The sequence below is a fragment of the Triturus cristatus genome, chromosome 10, assembly GCF_964204655.1.
Source record: "Triturus cristatus chromosome 10, aTriCri1.1, whole genome shotgun sequence".
Lineage (NCBI taxonomy): Eukaryota > Metazoa > Chordata > Amphibia > Caudata > Salamandridae > Triturus > Triturus cristatus.
The window spans coordinates 89720509-89734658 of NC_140593.1; the positions used below are offsets into that span (position 1 = coordinate 89720509).

General features: G+C 49.3%; 1 pseudogene; it reads left to right on the forward strand.

Moving 5' to 3' along the window:
- Positions 1-282: 282 nt before the first annotated feature.
- On the forward strand, positions 283-401 carry LOC146788922 (5S ribosomal RNA; annotated as a pseudogene).
- The last annotated feature ends 13749 nt before the right edge of the window (positions 402-14150 follow it).

A 14150-nucleotide genomic window follows, 5' to 3' on the forward strand; every position in this document is an offset into this window, starting at 1 on the left:
GCGTTCCGGCTTTCGGATCGAGACCGCGCTGTATAAGTGTGCAGGGCATTTGCGGTCGGGTTTGTTGACGCTGCAGGGGCCTTCGGTTCAAGTGAAGGATGCAACAATGAAGGAGTCATGCTGTTGCGGGGTTCATTTCGTCCCGTCGATTTCCTGGTCACCCGCCTTTTGCGAATGCAGGCACGGTGCTCAGGCTGGCGCTCCAGTGCAGTCGGTCGAGACCGCACTGTATAAATGTGCGGGACATTGCGGTCTGGCCGATCCCGCTTTGGAGCCTTCGGTCCGCACGGACACGCCTCCCTGAATGCACCTGATCTCGTTAGATCTCTGAAGCTAAGCAGGGTCGGGCCTGGTTAGTTCTTGGATGGGAGACCGCCTGGGAATACCAGGTGTTGTGGGCATTTCCAATACCTGCGGTTGGAGTCGCGCTATATCAATATGCAGCATTATTAAAAAAAAAAATTTAAAAAAAACCTTGCCTTGTCGAGTTGCGCGGGTCATTTCATCCCTCCAGGTTAACTTATCTCCTCTTTTGGAATGTGGATGCGCAAACGGTGCCCACGTTAAGCGCGCCACTACCTTCGGTTCGAGCTCGTGCTATATAAATATGCGTCCGGGGCTACTAGGAGTCGCTCGGTGGGGGAGACGACTGGACAACTTGTGTGCACCTGCGGTCTCGAGGCTTTCTTTCTTTTAAAGTCAAAGCGCCGGCACGCCAAGTGCCTTTAGCCGGGGCATTTAAGGTGCTTAGTCCAGGAAAAGGACACAGCACGATTGGCGGCCCAAGCACAATCCATGGTCGCCAATTGAGTTGTTTGCTAGAGTAAAGGTAGGACATAGTTGAGCGCAGAAAGAGAGTCTCCTCTTATTTGACGCTCTCGGCGGTCCCAGCATTCGGGTAGGTAGTCTCCAGCACTATGCCCACAGTTTCTTTATCAGGTGCAAAGGCAATTCGACCCCCGTGTCGCCTCCTCATTACTGTACTAGTTAAAGCGCTTCAATACCTTCCAGACCTCCTCCTGCCCATGCATCGGCCACAGCGAGATAGTGGTTGGCGGCCGCATCGAACTAGGGTTCAGGGGGTTTCGCGGGCAAGGTCTAAACCTTCCTCTGCCCAAGCGTTGCCGCAGCGTGATTCAGCGTAGGGTAGAGCGCTCATTACACACTGTATCGATCGTGTGTCCCTCGGCCTTTCGCCCGCGGGGCATACTTCTCAATGGCGGCGGCCCTCACGATCAAAGTAAATGAATGGGGGTGCGACAGGAAAGAAGCCGCACACCCTGCGCCGGGGGAGCCGTTAGGAGATTAGCGTCGGTTCACGGCCCTAATACACCAGCACTGCAAGGCTGGGAGCTGCCTGGGTCCCCGCGGATCGCGGGCGGTGCAACCCCCGTGGCGCTCCCTGGATATGGTTATCGCCCCCCTCCCGTCGGCTATGCTGCCGTTGAGGGCGGGGGGGGGCATGCAGTGGGCTGCGTGCGGCAGGCGTGGTGACCTGCAGAGGTGGGGTAGTCCGACGACTGCGAGCTGGACGCTGGTTTAGGGAAGTGAGGTTCCGCCCCTTGAGGCCGCGTCCGCATTATGCGATTGCGGGCATTACTGAACCCCGCACCTCAATGGATAATTGGTACGAATCTTGTAAGCTCCCCGTGCTTAAATGTGTAATCATGTAAAGCGCTCCAATACCTTCGGGTCGAGTTCGCGCTATATATTTATGCAACATGTATTGCTGGCTTCCTATAAGGCGGATACATGATACAAGTGCATGCATTGTTCACATTACGCGATGACGGGCATTACTAATCCCCCCGCACCTCAATGGTTAATCGGGTGCGGTGTTCGCGTGATTTGGCACGGGGATCGTGTTATATGGTACGCATCGCTTACGCTCCCCGTGCCGGCATGGTGTAATGTAAATACGGTGCTCATGTAAAGCGCTCCAAGACCTTTGACGTTGAGTTCGCGCTATACAAATAGGCAACAGGTATCTGCTGGCTTCCGATAAGGCAGACACTTGATACAAGTGCAGGCATTGTGCACAAGATTTTGCTCGTGCCCACATTCACGCGCATCAGGTGATTCCGGGCATTACGACATCCCCTGCACCCGAATGGGTTATTTGGCCGGTGCTCGTGTCCGGCGCTCTAATAATTTCACGCGCATTACGGTTTGAGCTAATCACTAATCCACCGTGCCGGAATAGGTATGGTAATACGGGGCTCATGTACTGCACTCCAATACCTTCGGGTGGGTCATCTACGTGCCCGATGATGTATGTATATACGGTGCTCACGAACTGCGCGCCATTACCTTCGGATCGAGTTCGCGCTGTGGTTGTGACCCTGGGCAAATCACTGATAACCCCATGCCCAGATATGCATGCGTGCTGCTGGGCCTGGTCCACCTGGGCCCCCGAGGGTCACGAGTTTTGGCGGCTCATGATCCCACTCCATGCCCGAATATGTATGTAGATACGGGGCGTACGGACTGCGCTCCATATACCGTCGGGCGAGTCGCGCTGTGACGCCGGGCAGATAACTAAATCTCCCCGTGCCCGAATATGTATGTAGATACGGTGCTCAGGAACCGCTCGCCAATACCTTCAGATCGAGTTCGCGCTGGGTTTGTGACGCTGGGTAAATCAGTGAATATCGCCGTATGATCTCACTCCCGTGCCCGAATATGTGTGTAAATATGGTGCTCATAAACAGGACTGCTATACCTTCGGGTCGAGTTCACGCGTTATAAAAGTGCTATTTACAGCAAGGGTTGCGCTGTCCGATCCTGACCACACGTGACCACGTGTCCCTCGTCTCCAACCTTTTTGCTGAAGGGGGGCTTGGGTCGTGTGTCGTTGTGGTCGTTGTCAGCAACAGATAAAGTATCAGCGTGTGGGTAACAGGCATCTGCTCTCCAGCAGCTCCGTGCCCTGGGAGCCCGCGTGTTGCCCTAATTCTGAGGCCTACCCATAAAGGGGCCGAGTAGCAAAACAAGTAAATAGGCTCCATAGGCGGGCCTCTGGCCTTACAGCTGGGTGAAACCACCATCATTTGGAGATAGGCCCAGGTAAAATAGGGCCTTTTCTTGATGTCTAGAGGACCATTGCGGTTGGGGGTATCCCCCACCGGATTCACTGGTCGTGTACTGCAGCTGCGGGAGACTGGGATCTGGGTTTACGGACACGTTTACCGCGCTAGGGGCGCTGCCAGCAAACATAGGGTGCTGCTGTCCCAATAACTGGGGTGTCAGCGGGGCAATCACAAGGGGACATTACGTCGATAGTACATTTGTCACGCCCAGGGTGCACTAAATCTTCACTTCAACGGAGCAGGAATTTGGCACCGCTGGGGATGCTCTGGGTTTGTGGGGGGGGGCACTCCCCCGCCACCCTCCTACTGAGGAGCATGATGGGAGGGGCTTAGTAGGACTTAGTCAATCCTCAATGCTTGAACTTTACTGACAGCGCGCAATGCTTAAGCCAGACAGATTCCCGAAGCTGGTATACCTAGGGGGTTACATCACTGAGGGATCTGTAGGTGCATAATTCCCATAAGGAATAGGGGATGGTGGGCAGGGGCAGGAGTCGCCCCTTGCCCATGGTCATGCGCTGGCAGCCAGGAGCACTCCTGTGCTCCAGATTTAGCAATCAGAGGGGGCTGGCCAAAGGTTAAGTAAAACCCTTCTCGCCTTCATAGCCAAAGAGGGCAGGCCCAGAATTGTGAAGAGGGTAACCTGCCCGCATGGGGGGCGAATAGTTCTTGGCACATCTCCCCAGGCCCAACGGGTCCTTTATTTCAGCAGACCCTATCCGATTAGGATAGCGTCTCGGGCCTTGGGGGCCTAGATGGGGCCATCTACAACACCAGGAGCTATAGCTCACTGGTAAGTCTTGGGCCTGTGGATATAAGGGATCTCACAGGGTTTGAGTCCCGCTAGCGCTGCACACTGTCATGACGTGGCAGAATTTCAAACTCTTCTTTCTGCTAGGATGGTTCCCTTCCAGCTAGTTGCAGGAAGCCCTAGATAGGAGAGGTTGCAGGTAAGACTATAGAAGGTTGGTGGGGGCCCTGGCTGTGATGGTGAGCCACCGCCAGGGCTGTGGCGGAGTTACAGGGCGATTTGGAAGCAGGCCGGTACAAAGCGTACCTCTGCGCGGCACCATAGGGGGTGCCTGAGCCAAAACCGAGGAGCCTCAAGGGAGGTCCCGGAAGCCGTGTCGGCGCCCCGCTAGTCCTGCGGGCAGTTGTGGGCCTGAACAACCGGGGGCTTGCTATGCGACGCTCCGCCCCAAGAGGGGGGCGTGAGTAGAATTACCAATGGCACGTGATCGTAGAAAGAATCACCTGGAGGGCAGCAACGGCGGGCATCGCTCCCGCGCTGCCCGGCTCATCAGGCGGGCAGGCGACCCAGTTGGTTGCCTGCCCTTGGATCGCCCGTAAGATAACCCACCCATTACATATTCTGGAATTATGTAATAAACCTGCAGCATTGTTACCCAACTTCAACTGTCTTGTGTGTGTCATTTGGGTAACCTATTATGGGGGAGGGGGGACAGCGGGGTGCCCCTGGGGGTACTATAGCTGAGCAGTATCGTCATCAGGTGCCCACCAAAACTAACAGCTTTTGTGCAAGAACAGAGTTCGCAAAATACAGACCACTCTAGGGGCACCCCTGCTACACGACAGGACGAAACCCACTTCTCACCCAAGTTCCTCAACAGTTATGTGAACTTGACCATATATTTCACCCGCCTGTCATATGATCTGCTATGGCATTCTAGGCCTTACAAAAGCCCCAAGCTCACTGGCTGTCCAGGGGCATTACCTGTGCTAGCTCAGCAAAGTCCCTTCTACAGACTGAACAATCCAACTGAACGGAGAGAACAATTCACGTGGCAGGGATCAAGACATACAAAATACCGGTCAAAAATAATGCAAAAAATTAATAAATGTAAATTGTGTACTTAAAGCCATCACGTGCGGAACTTAATATAACCGTGGCACTTCAGAATAATTAACTACATACAGCTTTTCTAAGGATGGTCGCATTCTATACACTGTGCCTAACTATGCTCCAGGAGCTTTGCCAACCTGGTACCTGAATGGCAATATATTGTCAATGAGGATACATTTTCAAAAGACTCCTGTGTGCATTCACTGCCTTTCATCATTTTAAGAGTGACGACATTAATACCACTAAGATAGCAAGTGACATAAAAAGCTACTGGGATTTTGGAAGCCTATTTACTACAAATGTGTCTACCGATAGCCAAGCACAGAGAAATGAAACTCGTCAATTAAAAATACCAGAAACTAAAGGACATCAAATGACAAAAGAAGCAACAGGAATCAGCTGGAAATGCTACCAGGGAGTCACCACATAACGACTATTATGGAGTTACAGAGAAGCGGATGAATGGCAGGGTAATTGCAATAGTTTGTGTCAGTACAAAACACAGACTAAGACATCTGTGCAGTGACGTTTGTTTCAGGGTCTTCTTGTATACTGCCTGAGGTTCCTTAAATTTGGCTGCGTGTCAACCCAAAATATTACGTCCTTCTTGCACACCATTCATCCACACTGAATTCTGAGCACAATAACCGTTATAGCTAGCATTTTCCTTTTAACAGACGCATGCTGGGAGTTGTAGTTTTAGCTCACTTCCACTGAAAAAACTAGACAGATGCACCATAAGCCGGTGATTTGTTGGCGCACAGAGCTTGTTCCTGATCACATCTGATAACCACGAGGAGGCACCGAGCCAGCCAACAGGTGGGTGCCACGGTATCACAAGGGGATCGGAACAAGGGCGCAAAGAGAAATAAAACATAATCATTCGAGACGAGGTTTGGGAAAAAAAGCAACTGCTCGGGTGATATTCCTGTTAAGGACATTTTGCAATGAAGACATTGATTACCTCTCATGAAATGTAGTGGTGGGTTTTAGGAATAAGCTGCTAAACAGAATAAAACGTCATTGGCCACTAAGACTGCCCTTTCGTGGCTTGACAAAGCGAGAATCAAGTAATGTCCAAAAGGTCAAGGGTGTTCGGCAGGAGCCCTTGTTTACCTGGGAGCTTCGAGGCTGTAGCCGGCGTTTCGCCAGCACAGGATCTGCAGCCAGGCATCCTAACAGAATCGAGCCCCCAGCTTCTCAGCGGGAGCAGCGCAGTCACGTGATGCCATCTCGGCCTGCCGAGGAAATTTAAAGGTGCAGCGCTCCACTCTGTCCACCATCACGTACACTCTTTCAATCTCTCGTGCAAGGAAAACACAACAGGTTCTCTGTCAAACAATAGACCAAGGGAAAGATCAAAATTACCAGATGTGGTACTACTCTGAAGTATACTACACATGACCACTTTAGAGAGGGGCCACACGGGGCCGGGGCCCCAGCTCTATTTGTCCTGTCTCCCTCTCCCCCACAACAGCTGTGGAATTTAGGTAACACAGAGACCTAAAACGGACATGGTATGGTGCCTTGTCACTCACGTTAATTTGTCCAACAACCTTTGATTGCAAAGCAGTGGTATTTGCTTTAAATATTGACATCGGACTTAGTGTGTGTATATAGGAGCAGGAGGTGAGCGTGTGAGTGGTGCATGCGCGTGTGCCACAGCGAGCCATGTGGTTTCAATTATCGCACCCGTGTCTGGGCACGATAATTGAAACCACATGGCAGTGGTGCGCATAACAGACACCAATAGGCCATGGGCAGAGCAATGCACCCGCCTTTGTCCAATTGCGTGCTGTCTTTGATAAAAAGACGCAAGCAAAGGCCAAAAGCGTGGGCCAAAAGGAAAAGCACACGCACGAGCGTGTGCGATTCCTAGGTCTGTTTTCAAACCCCCTACAAGAGGTCTTTCGCGGCGCGAGCAGTGTTACGCACTGCAACGCAAGGCGCAAGACCTAAAAAAGCAGTAATTATGGCTTCCTTGTACATAATATTGAAAATGCTTGAGTTCCAAAATAATGAGACTGTGAAAGACCCATATCCCCTTCTTTCTAACTTCTTTCGCTGGCTTCTATACATGAAATAGATTCTGTACATTTCTTTCTTTTCTTGAGGTGCAACATTTTTCTTTATGCACTGTTAAAGCAGAATGCCCTGCCCTAGACCATGGCAGGAGGAGGCCACCACATGCAATATCAGCCCAGACTGGCCCATTGTTAGTTTTTCTGTGACAATCATCAGCCACATACAGAATGACAACAGGCGAATGACAATGGGTGGGGTGGGTCTGCTCTTGTGCTCAGAGGAAGAGTGCGAGGTGTCCCTATCAGGGAGCTGAGGCTTCTCATAGGGGAGAAGTCTCAGAAGCCTTAATGCCCAATATTACGGACAAAAGGCGTCGGTAAGCAGGATCTTCACAGACAAGGGACATGAGATCCAAATCATGGATGGTCCATGAAATGTAGGGATGGTTGGTCGCCATACTTTAATGTATAGGTAATTCCTGCATTTCTTCACTTTTGGCCACTGTGCAATGCTATTTCACCCTCCTCTGCCCTCTGACCTGATGTTATTTCACGATCACTTTCCATCGTGAATCTGATGTCCCCCAGGTGATGCTATTTCACAATTTTCTCCCATTTCGCAGGTGAGGTGAGTCCCTGGGCCTAGATTACAATTCCGAAACTGCCCGCATTGCAAGATCTACGCGTCAGAATTCAACACTAAACCAGCCCTCCGAGTGCCCCACCCTGCGGCGCTCACGCCCTCTGCCCAGGGCACGCTCCTTCCTCCGAAGGATGCATCTCATCCGATGCATAAAGAAGCAGGTACCGAGGTAGGAATCCATGCAAACCGGTCCTTCCACTTCCGTTCTCGGAGAGTACCATTAATGAGAGAGATCACTAAACGCTATTAATGCCATGTATGTTGTAATGACGGCACTTCCATGGCCAAGAAAAGTAACATTGCTCATCAGAGGTTCTCAGAAAAGGAGTGCGGAGAAGGTGGAGCCAAGCAGCTCCTATGAGTCACAGCGGGCACGTGGGCCATCACGGACGCGGATCCAGTTCCTAAAGCCACCCAAGCCGGGCATCCATGCCATTCAGCTGGTACAAAGTGCGGCTGCAGCAAAGCTGGGCTTAGATGCACATTTCAATAACTTTACAACAACAATCGCAAAACTTTTATGTACACAGGTGTTCTAAAGTGCCATAGAGGGGAGCGAATGACAGGTCCTGAATCACCACAAATGGGTCTGCGGATACTTACTCCTACAGATCGAACGTACCACTGCAGAACATCTGCAAGTATGGAGTATGTGTTTACAACAGAAGTAGGCGAAGGAGTGTGGACATAAAAGGTTCTCACTTCTCAGGTCTGTGGACACTGAGAATGCCACAAAAGCGCACACAGCTGTAACTTGGTGGGAATATACAGATTTCAAGTGATTTTCATATCAAATGTGTTCATCTGTCTGCAGTGCTATAAAAAATACCAATATCTTCACTTGGCGAAATGAAAGGGCTTTAACCAGATGCAAAAGACTTTTCAAGTACAGAAAACTAAAATAGTTCTGTATGAAATTGCACATCTTGAAGGGAATATGCTCTGTGGAGTGGAGTGATGTGTAGGGCAAGAAAGCTTATTCCAGTCCATTGCATATTGACAAATGTACTGGGGTCTGATGGAATGAGCCCTTCTTGTTTCTGTTCTCCTAACTGTTGTCTCTCTCTCGCTGCTGAGCCCTCTGTTGTTTTCCCCAGGCCTCCATAGTCTCTCTCCCTGCTGAGTTTCTGTAGTCCCCCTTCCCTCTTTACTCCTGCCGCACTCCCTCCTTCCTTGGTTTTCTTGATAACCTTCTTGGCCCTGGATAATGTGTCTAGGCTCGTGCAGCTATTGCCTACCCATACCTGCCAAGTTTAGAAGATCCATGTGCTACTAGCCACTCCAGTCCAGGTTTTTCTTTGCATTCCTGGACTTGTAATTTTCCAGGATCTATGATGTTATAAACGAGAATCCAAGTCACAAAAAGCAAAGTTAAAACCTGCACTGGCTCAGTTAGTCGTGCATGGACCTGGAAACCTTGGCAAGGCAGCTTCGACCAGCGAGCTCTGGGGCTATGCGGACTGGGCACAGTCCATGGCTGAAGGCCACGCCCTGCATTCAGAGGTGCTGCATAGTAGATGATGGATATATATATGGCTTCAAAAACTTATGTGATATTCTTTCAGCTGTAAACTATTTCAAAATTAGCTTACAATCATGGCAACATGAATGTTCAATGTTCAATACCTGCATACATATTTCTTATTGCCTTAGAATGGACAGTCACCATAGTGGTCTTTGGCAACGAGACCTTCTCATAGGATTCAACCTGGAGGCCGTCAGAGCTAGGACCATCACCAACACCCACAGACCACGCAAGACATCGAGGGATCATCCTAGATGACAAGCACAATGTGACAGCTCATGTCAACGCAGTGTGCACCTTCTGCTTTCACATCCTTCACATGCTGCAAAAGATCTTCAAATGGTTGCCTCAGAACACCATACGGACCATCACACAAGCACTGATCACCAGCAGGCTGGACTACGGCAACACTTTCTATGCAGAAATCTCCAAACAACTCCTTCACAGACTCCAGACCAACCAGAATGCAGCCGCAAGACTCATACTCGACCTCCCATGCTGCACCCACATCACACCGCACCTCAGTAAGCTTCGCTTGCTCCCCATTCACAAGCGCAGCAAATTAAAACTTCCTACTCACTCATACAAAGCCCTACACAACACAAGACCAGAATACCTGAACAGTCGCATACGCTTTCACCAACCGACCAGACACCTATGCTCTGCCTCACTCGCACACACTCGCCGCATCCGCCAAAGCAAAACTGGAGGTCACTCATTCTCCTACATCACACCCAAGGCATGGAACAAACTCACTCAACACATCAGAGACTCCTCCTCACTTATTGAGAACCACAAGAAGCTCAAGTCCTGGCTCTTCATCTAAGCACGTCAGGACCAAACACCTACACATGTTGCCCAAGTGCCTGGATACCCTCTCGGGTGATTAGTGTGCTATACAAATCAACATAACATAAGATAACCGTGTTTGGTGTGCGCTGATGTTGAGGTTGTAGTGCCTTCAGCTTTCACCGTCTACGCACATAGATGCCAAACTCACATTTATCAGGTTCAGATTGGGCCAAAGTCATTTAGGCTCCACATTTCCCACAAGACACCTCCCTTTTAGACAGCGTTCAGAGTGCTGATTGGTGACACCCTGGAAACACATTAGTGCCAAAGATGTGTGTGGGTGCAATGATCGGCCATGACTACCTCCACCACATCATCATCTTCTGTATTGGCTTGGCCCAGGGGATTTGAACCAGGTGCAGCAGGTGAAGGCGGCAGATGCTTGAGAACCACTTCCTCAGGATGGACACGCTCAACTGGTCTTGCAGCAGATGGTCCCTTGGTACAAAACCTAAAACTCCCACATATAGAGCTGTTAACCCTTCAGAAGTGCTCTGAAATTAGGCCTCTTGTGGAAACACTATTTCTGCGGTTCTGGAATATGTTTGCAGTTTTGAGCATCACAGTGACTTGTAAAAGTGCATGTGTAGGAGTGAACCACCAATGACCAAAACACATACATGTCTTTGAGTGCTGCCTTGTTATTCAAAACCTTACAGTTTTGGAAAACACATGCAAGGTGAGTGTTTTTTTAAATTTATTATTACTTATCCCGTCGTCTGTTGACTTCCACCACCACCATCCCGCCTCACCGCTCTTACCTGTGCCGGTCGCCAATGCTCACAATGTAACTAGAGGTGGAGAGAAACCCTTACCTGGTAGTGAAAAAAAAAATAACTCTGGCTCATCAGCTCCATGGTAAAGGGGAAAAGGAACTCCAAATGGCACCAGGAAAGACTGAAGATTGTGTAATAAGCACTCAGGTGGAAATGTGGACGTGCCGGGAAAGCAGCTCTGCCTGAGGCCAGAAGGGAGTCACTGTAATTGCAAGAAGAAACTTTGTAAACAGCTAGGCCTTATAGAATAATTGCTATGCCCATCATTGAGGACATTACACAAAGTAGTACAAAGACACTAATCTCAAAGAAGGGGATGTTCTTCCATTCATTATAGTATCTCCCACTCCTGTAGGGTAGAGAAGACACAAGCTGAGAAATGAAATATAAACATCTCCAGGGAAGGGTTGTTTGTCAGCATACTGACACAAAAATATTGTTCTACGTTCACATCATAGCTAAAATATCGACTACTGAAATATTGTGACGGTAGGTATGTGTAAGTTACTATACATTTACTATTTTTAGCTCCACATTCACTCACCTTGAAGATATACATCAGTAAGGTGCATACATGCAGTGTATACTTATCCACATACACTTAACTTCACCTAATTTTTGTACCCCATATTTTCGTTGTGATAATTTTGCAGTATTTTATATAAAACTGGATATTCTGAAGGCATGGTCTCTAAATTGAAGTTTGAGGATGGTCACACAACTAAGGCCCTTGTGTATTAACACGTTTCTCTATAGACACAGAATGGGAAAGCTCGGCATTAGGCCCTAATGAATTTTTATGGTGATGACCAAATTTCTAAGCATCATTTTCCTCTTCACTATCTATTGTGACAGTTCTCAACTGTGCATACGGTGCCCCTTCATGGCCAGATTTAGTTAAGGAGAGTAATATTTGGACATGGAGTGACGCTCCTAGAAGTGAAGTTTCTTCAGGCTGTTAGGCGCCTGGTGCAGGGATAGCTTCGATGCTGTGAGAGATCCTTTTAAGGACAGTACTTCCTTTCTTGGGGTTGATGCCCATCTGATACTGGTGGAGTAGATGTTTTGTTCCACATCAGATCAGCAAAGACAGCCCATCAGGGTCCTGTTTACTATGCCTGTGTGGAAAGTCAAGACTCAGTACAAGCTTCTTGTAATCCTCATGTGCCTATTTCCCATGCTCGAGGCTGCTGAGTGTGCCCTGCACAAGAGGCCTGCATCTGAATGGGACAACGTATTGCCCTCTACCCTAGGAAGGCTTTTCATGGAGGATAGACGCGTGTGTGAGTCTCGCCTCCCCCGACGGGGCTCCCCTGGCCCACAGAGGCCGCGATGCGAGCAGGATGGGGAGATAAGACGTACGGTGTAGGGGTGGGCAGAATTTGCGAAATTCACTTTCGCAAATTTTCGCGAAAATGTTAAAAATCTCCGCAAACACGCGGAAATATCGTGAAGATGCGGACGTTGTTTTCCCGCCCGTTCGCGGAATTTTCTGCGTGGTCGCGGCTCGCCAACTTACCCATGCGGTTGCTCGCGGGCGTGGCCATCTTGTTTTCACTTGTCTCGCGGTGCATGATCACGAGATGAAAGACGTGATCGCGCGACGAATGACGTTACTGCGGGCGCGAACTGCGACAGCGCAAATGGCTACCAACAATCCAACATCTCGTGGAGAACGCGACCGATCGGGAAAACTTGTCGGCGAACGCGGGGATTCAGGTAAGGCAATCGCGCACACGCGAGAATGTATTATTTTACAGTGCAAGAAAGCAAAACATTCTGGTAAAATGCGGATTGCGGAAATTTTTATATTTTCGCGCTCTCCGCGGAACGCGAAAATGTCAAATTATCGCAATTTCCGCGAGCGGAACGGAATGTTAGCCCAGGCCTAGTGCGGTGCAGCTCTACCTGCATATATCTCAGAAGGGTGCGTGCTGTTACTCGCACATCTGTGCACAGCAAGTGTACTTCCGCGTATGTGCCTCTGTGTTACAGACCTCTTGGTGGGCACTTCTGCAAGGTATAGTTAAAAGTTGAGTATCTGCACTTTTCGGGCCGCTGTACAATGTCATTTTAGCATCCTCTGCCCTCTGACCAAATGCCATTTTGGGGTGAAAGCCCTTCCTCCAGAGGCACCTGTCACTGGGGGTGCACTGGTGTCTCACACCTCACTGGGAACAGTTGACAAGAGCACTGAAGGCCACCAAGCTCTGCTCTCCACACACATCCTAGATTCCCGAGCGTGTCCATACATCCCCCGTCACTCTGTCTTCCTGTTGGATGCGGGGGTTTTGCCTCCCAGTTCCTGTGGGCACTACGAAAAGACAACAAGAAAACAAAGATGGACGTATAAGGAGGTACAGACAAGAATACAATTTAGAGATGTGTAAATTATAATATTGTCGGCGAAGGTTTGACAAATGTTATGAAGGATACAGGTTACATCTTTTCAAATTCGAAGCTTTTTGAAAATGCGCACCTCTCATTGGAAAATTTTAGATAAAGATTTTTGCGAAAGACTTTTCCTGCAGCAACATTCTTTTTAGTAAATTGTCCACCAATTTCTAAATAACTTTTATTGCCATTTTGAAATATTGGACTCAATCTGTGTTCAGTAGACAGCATCATTTTGTTAAGAATTTTGATATTAAATTTTGAACCTTCACCCTCAGGAATTCTTCACCCACGTTTGTCTGCTGATATATGATCCATAATAGCCATGAGTGACCCAAAATGATAAAATAACAAACTTCTGTGAGTACTGGTTCGTAATTGCCGTGGCCAGTGAGTGCGGTTGTATGACTGTCAGCTGACTGGGCTGTCTCTGGATGTCTCTCATCAATTCCTGGAGTGTGCATCTTGGTTGCACCACTGCTGAAGATCATACACCATGTCCCTCAAGAAGGGTATGCCGGGATTTGTGAGAGTGGAGGGCTCTGTGGCTGCTGAGCTGGGTTGTGTCAAGTTTTTAATTGGCATGGGGTCTAAGGGGAGTCACGCAAGCCACCTTGACCACCACTAGCTTTATGTCAAGGAGCTGTGTGTACGGGGAGTCGGGCAAACAACCATGGCCACCCCTAGCTTCATGTTCAGGAACGGTGTTAGGGAAGTCAGGCAAACCACATTGGCCACCACCAGCTTTATGTTCAGGAGCGGTGTAAGGGGAGTTTGGCAAACAGCCATGGGATCCATTACCTTCATGTTCAGAAGCACTGTAAGCGTAGTCAGGAAAACAAACATGGCCGCCCTTAGCTTCATGTTCAGGAGCACAGTATCCTCACTGCCTCATGACCGTCATGTGCAATGACAATGCCCTACATCTACCTTATCTCAGCTCGGCTCAGTCTCATATTCCATTTCAGTCAAGCTCTGTAGCA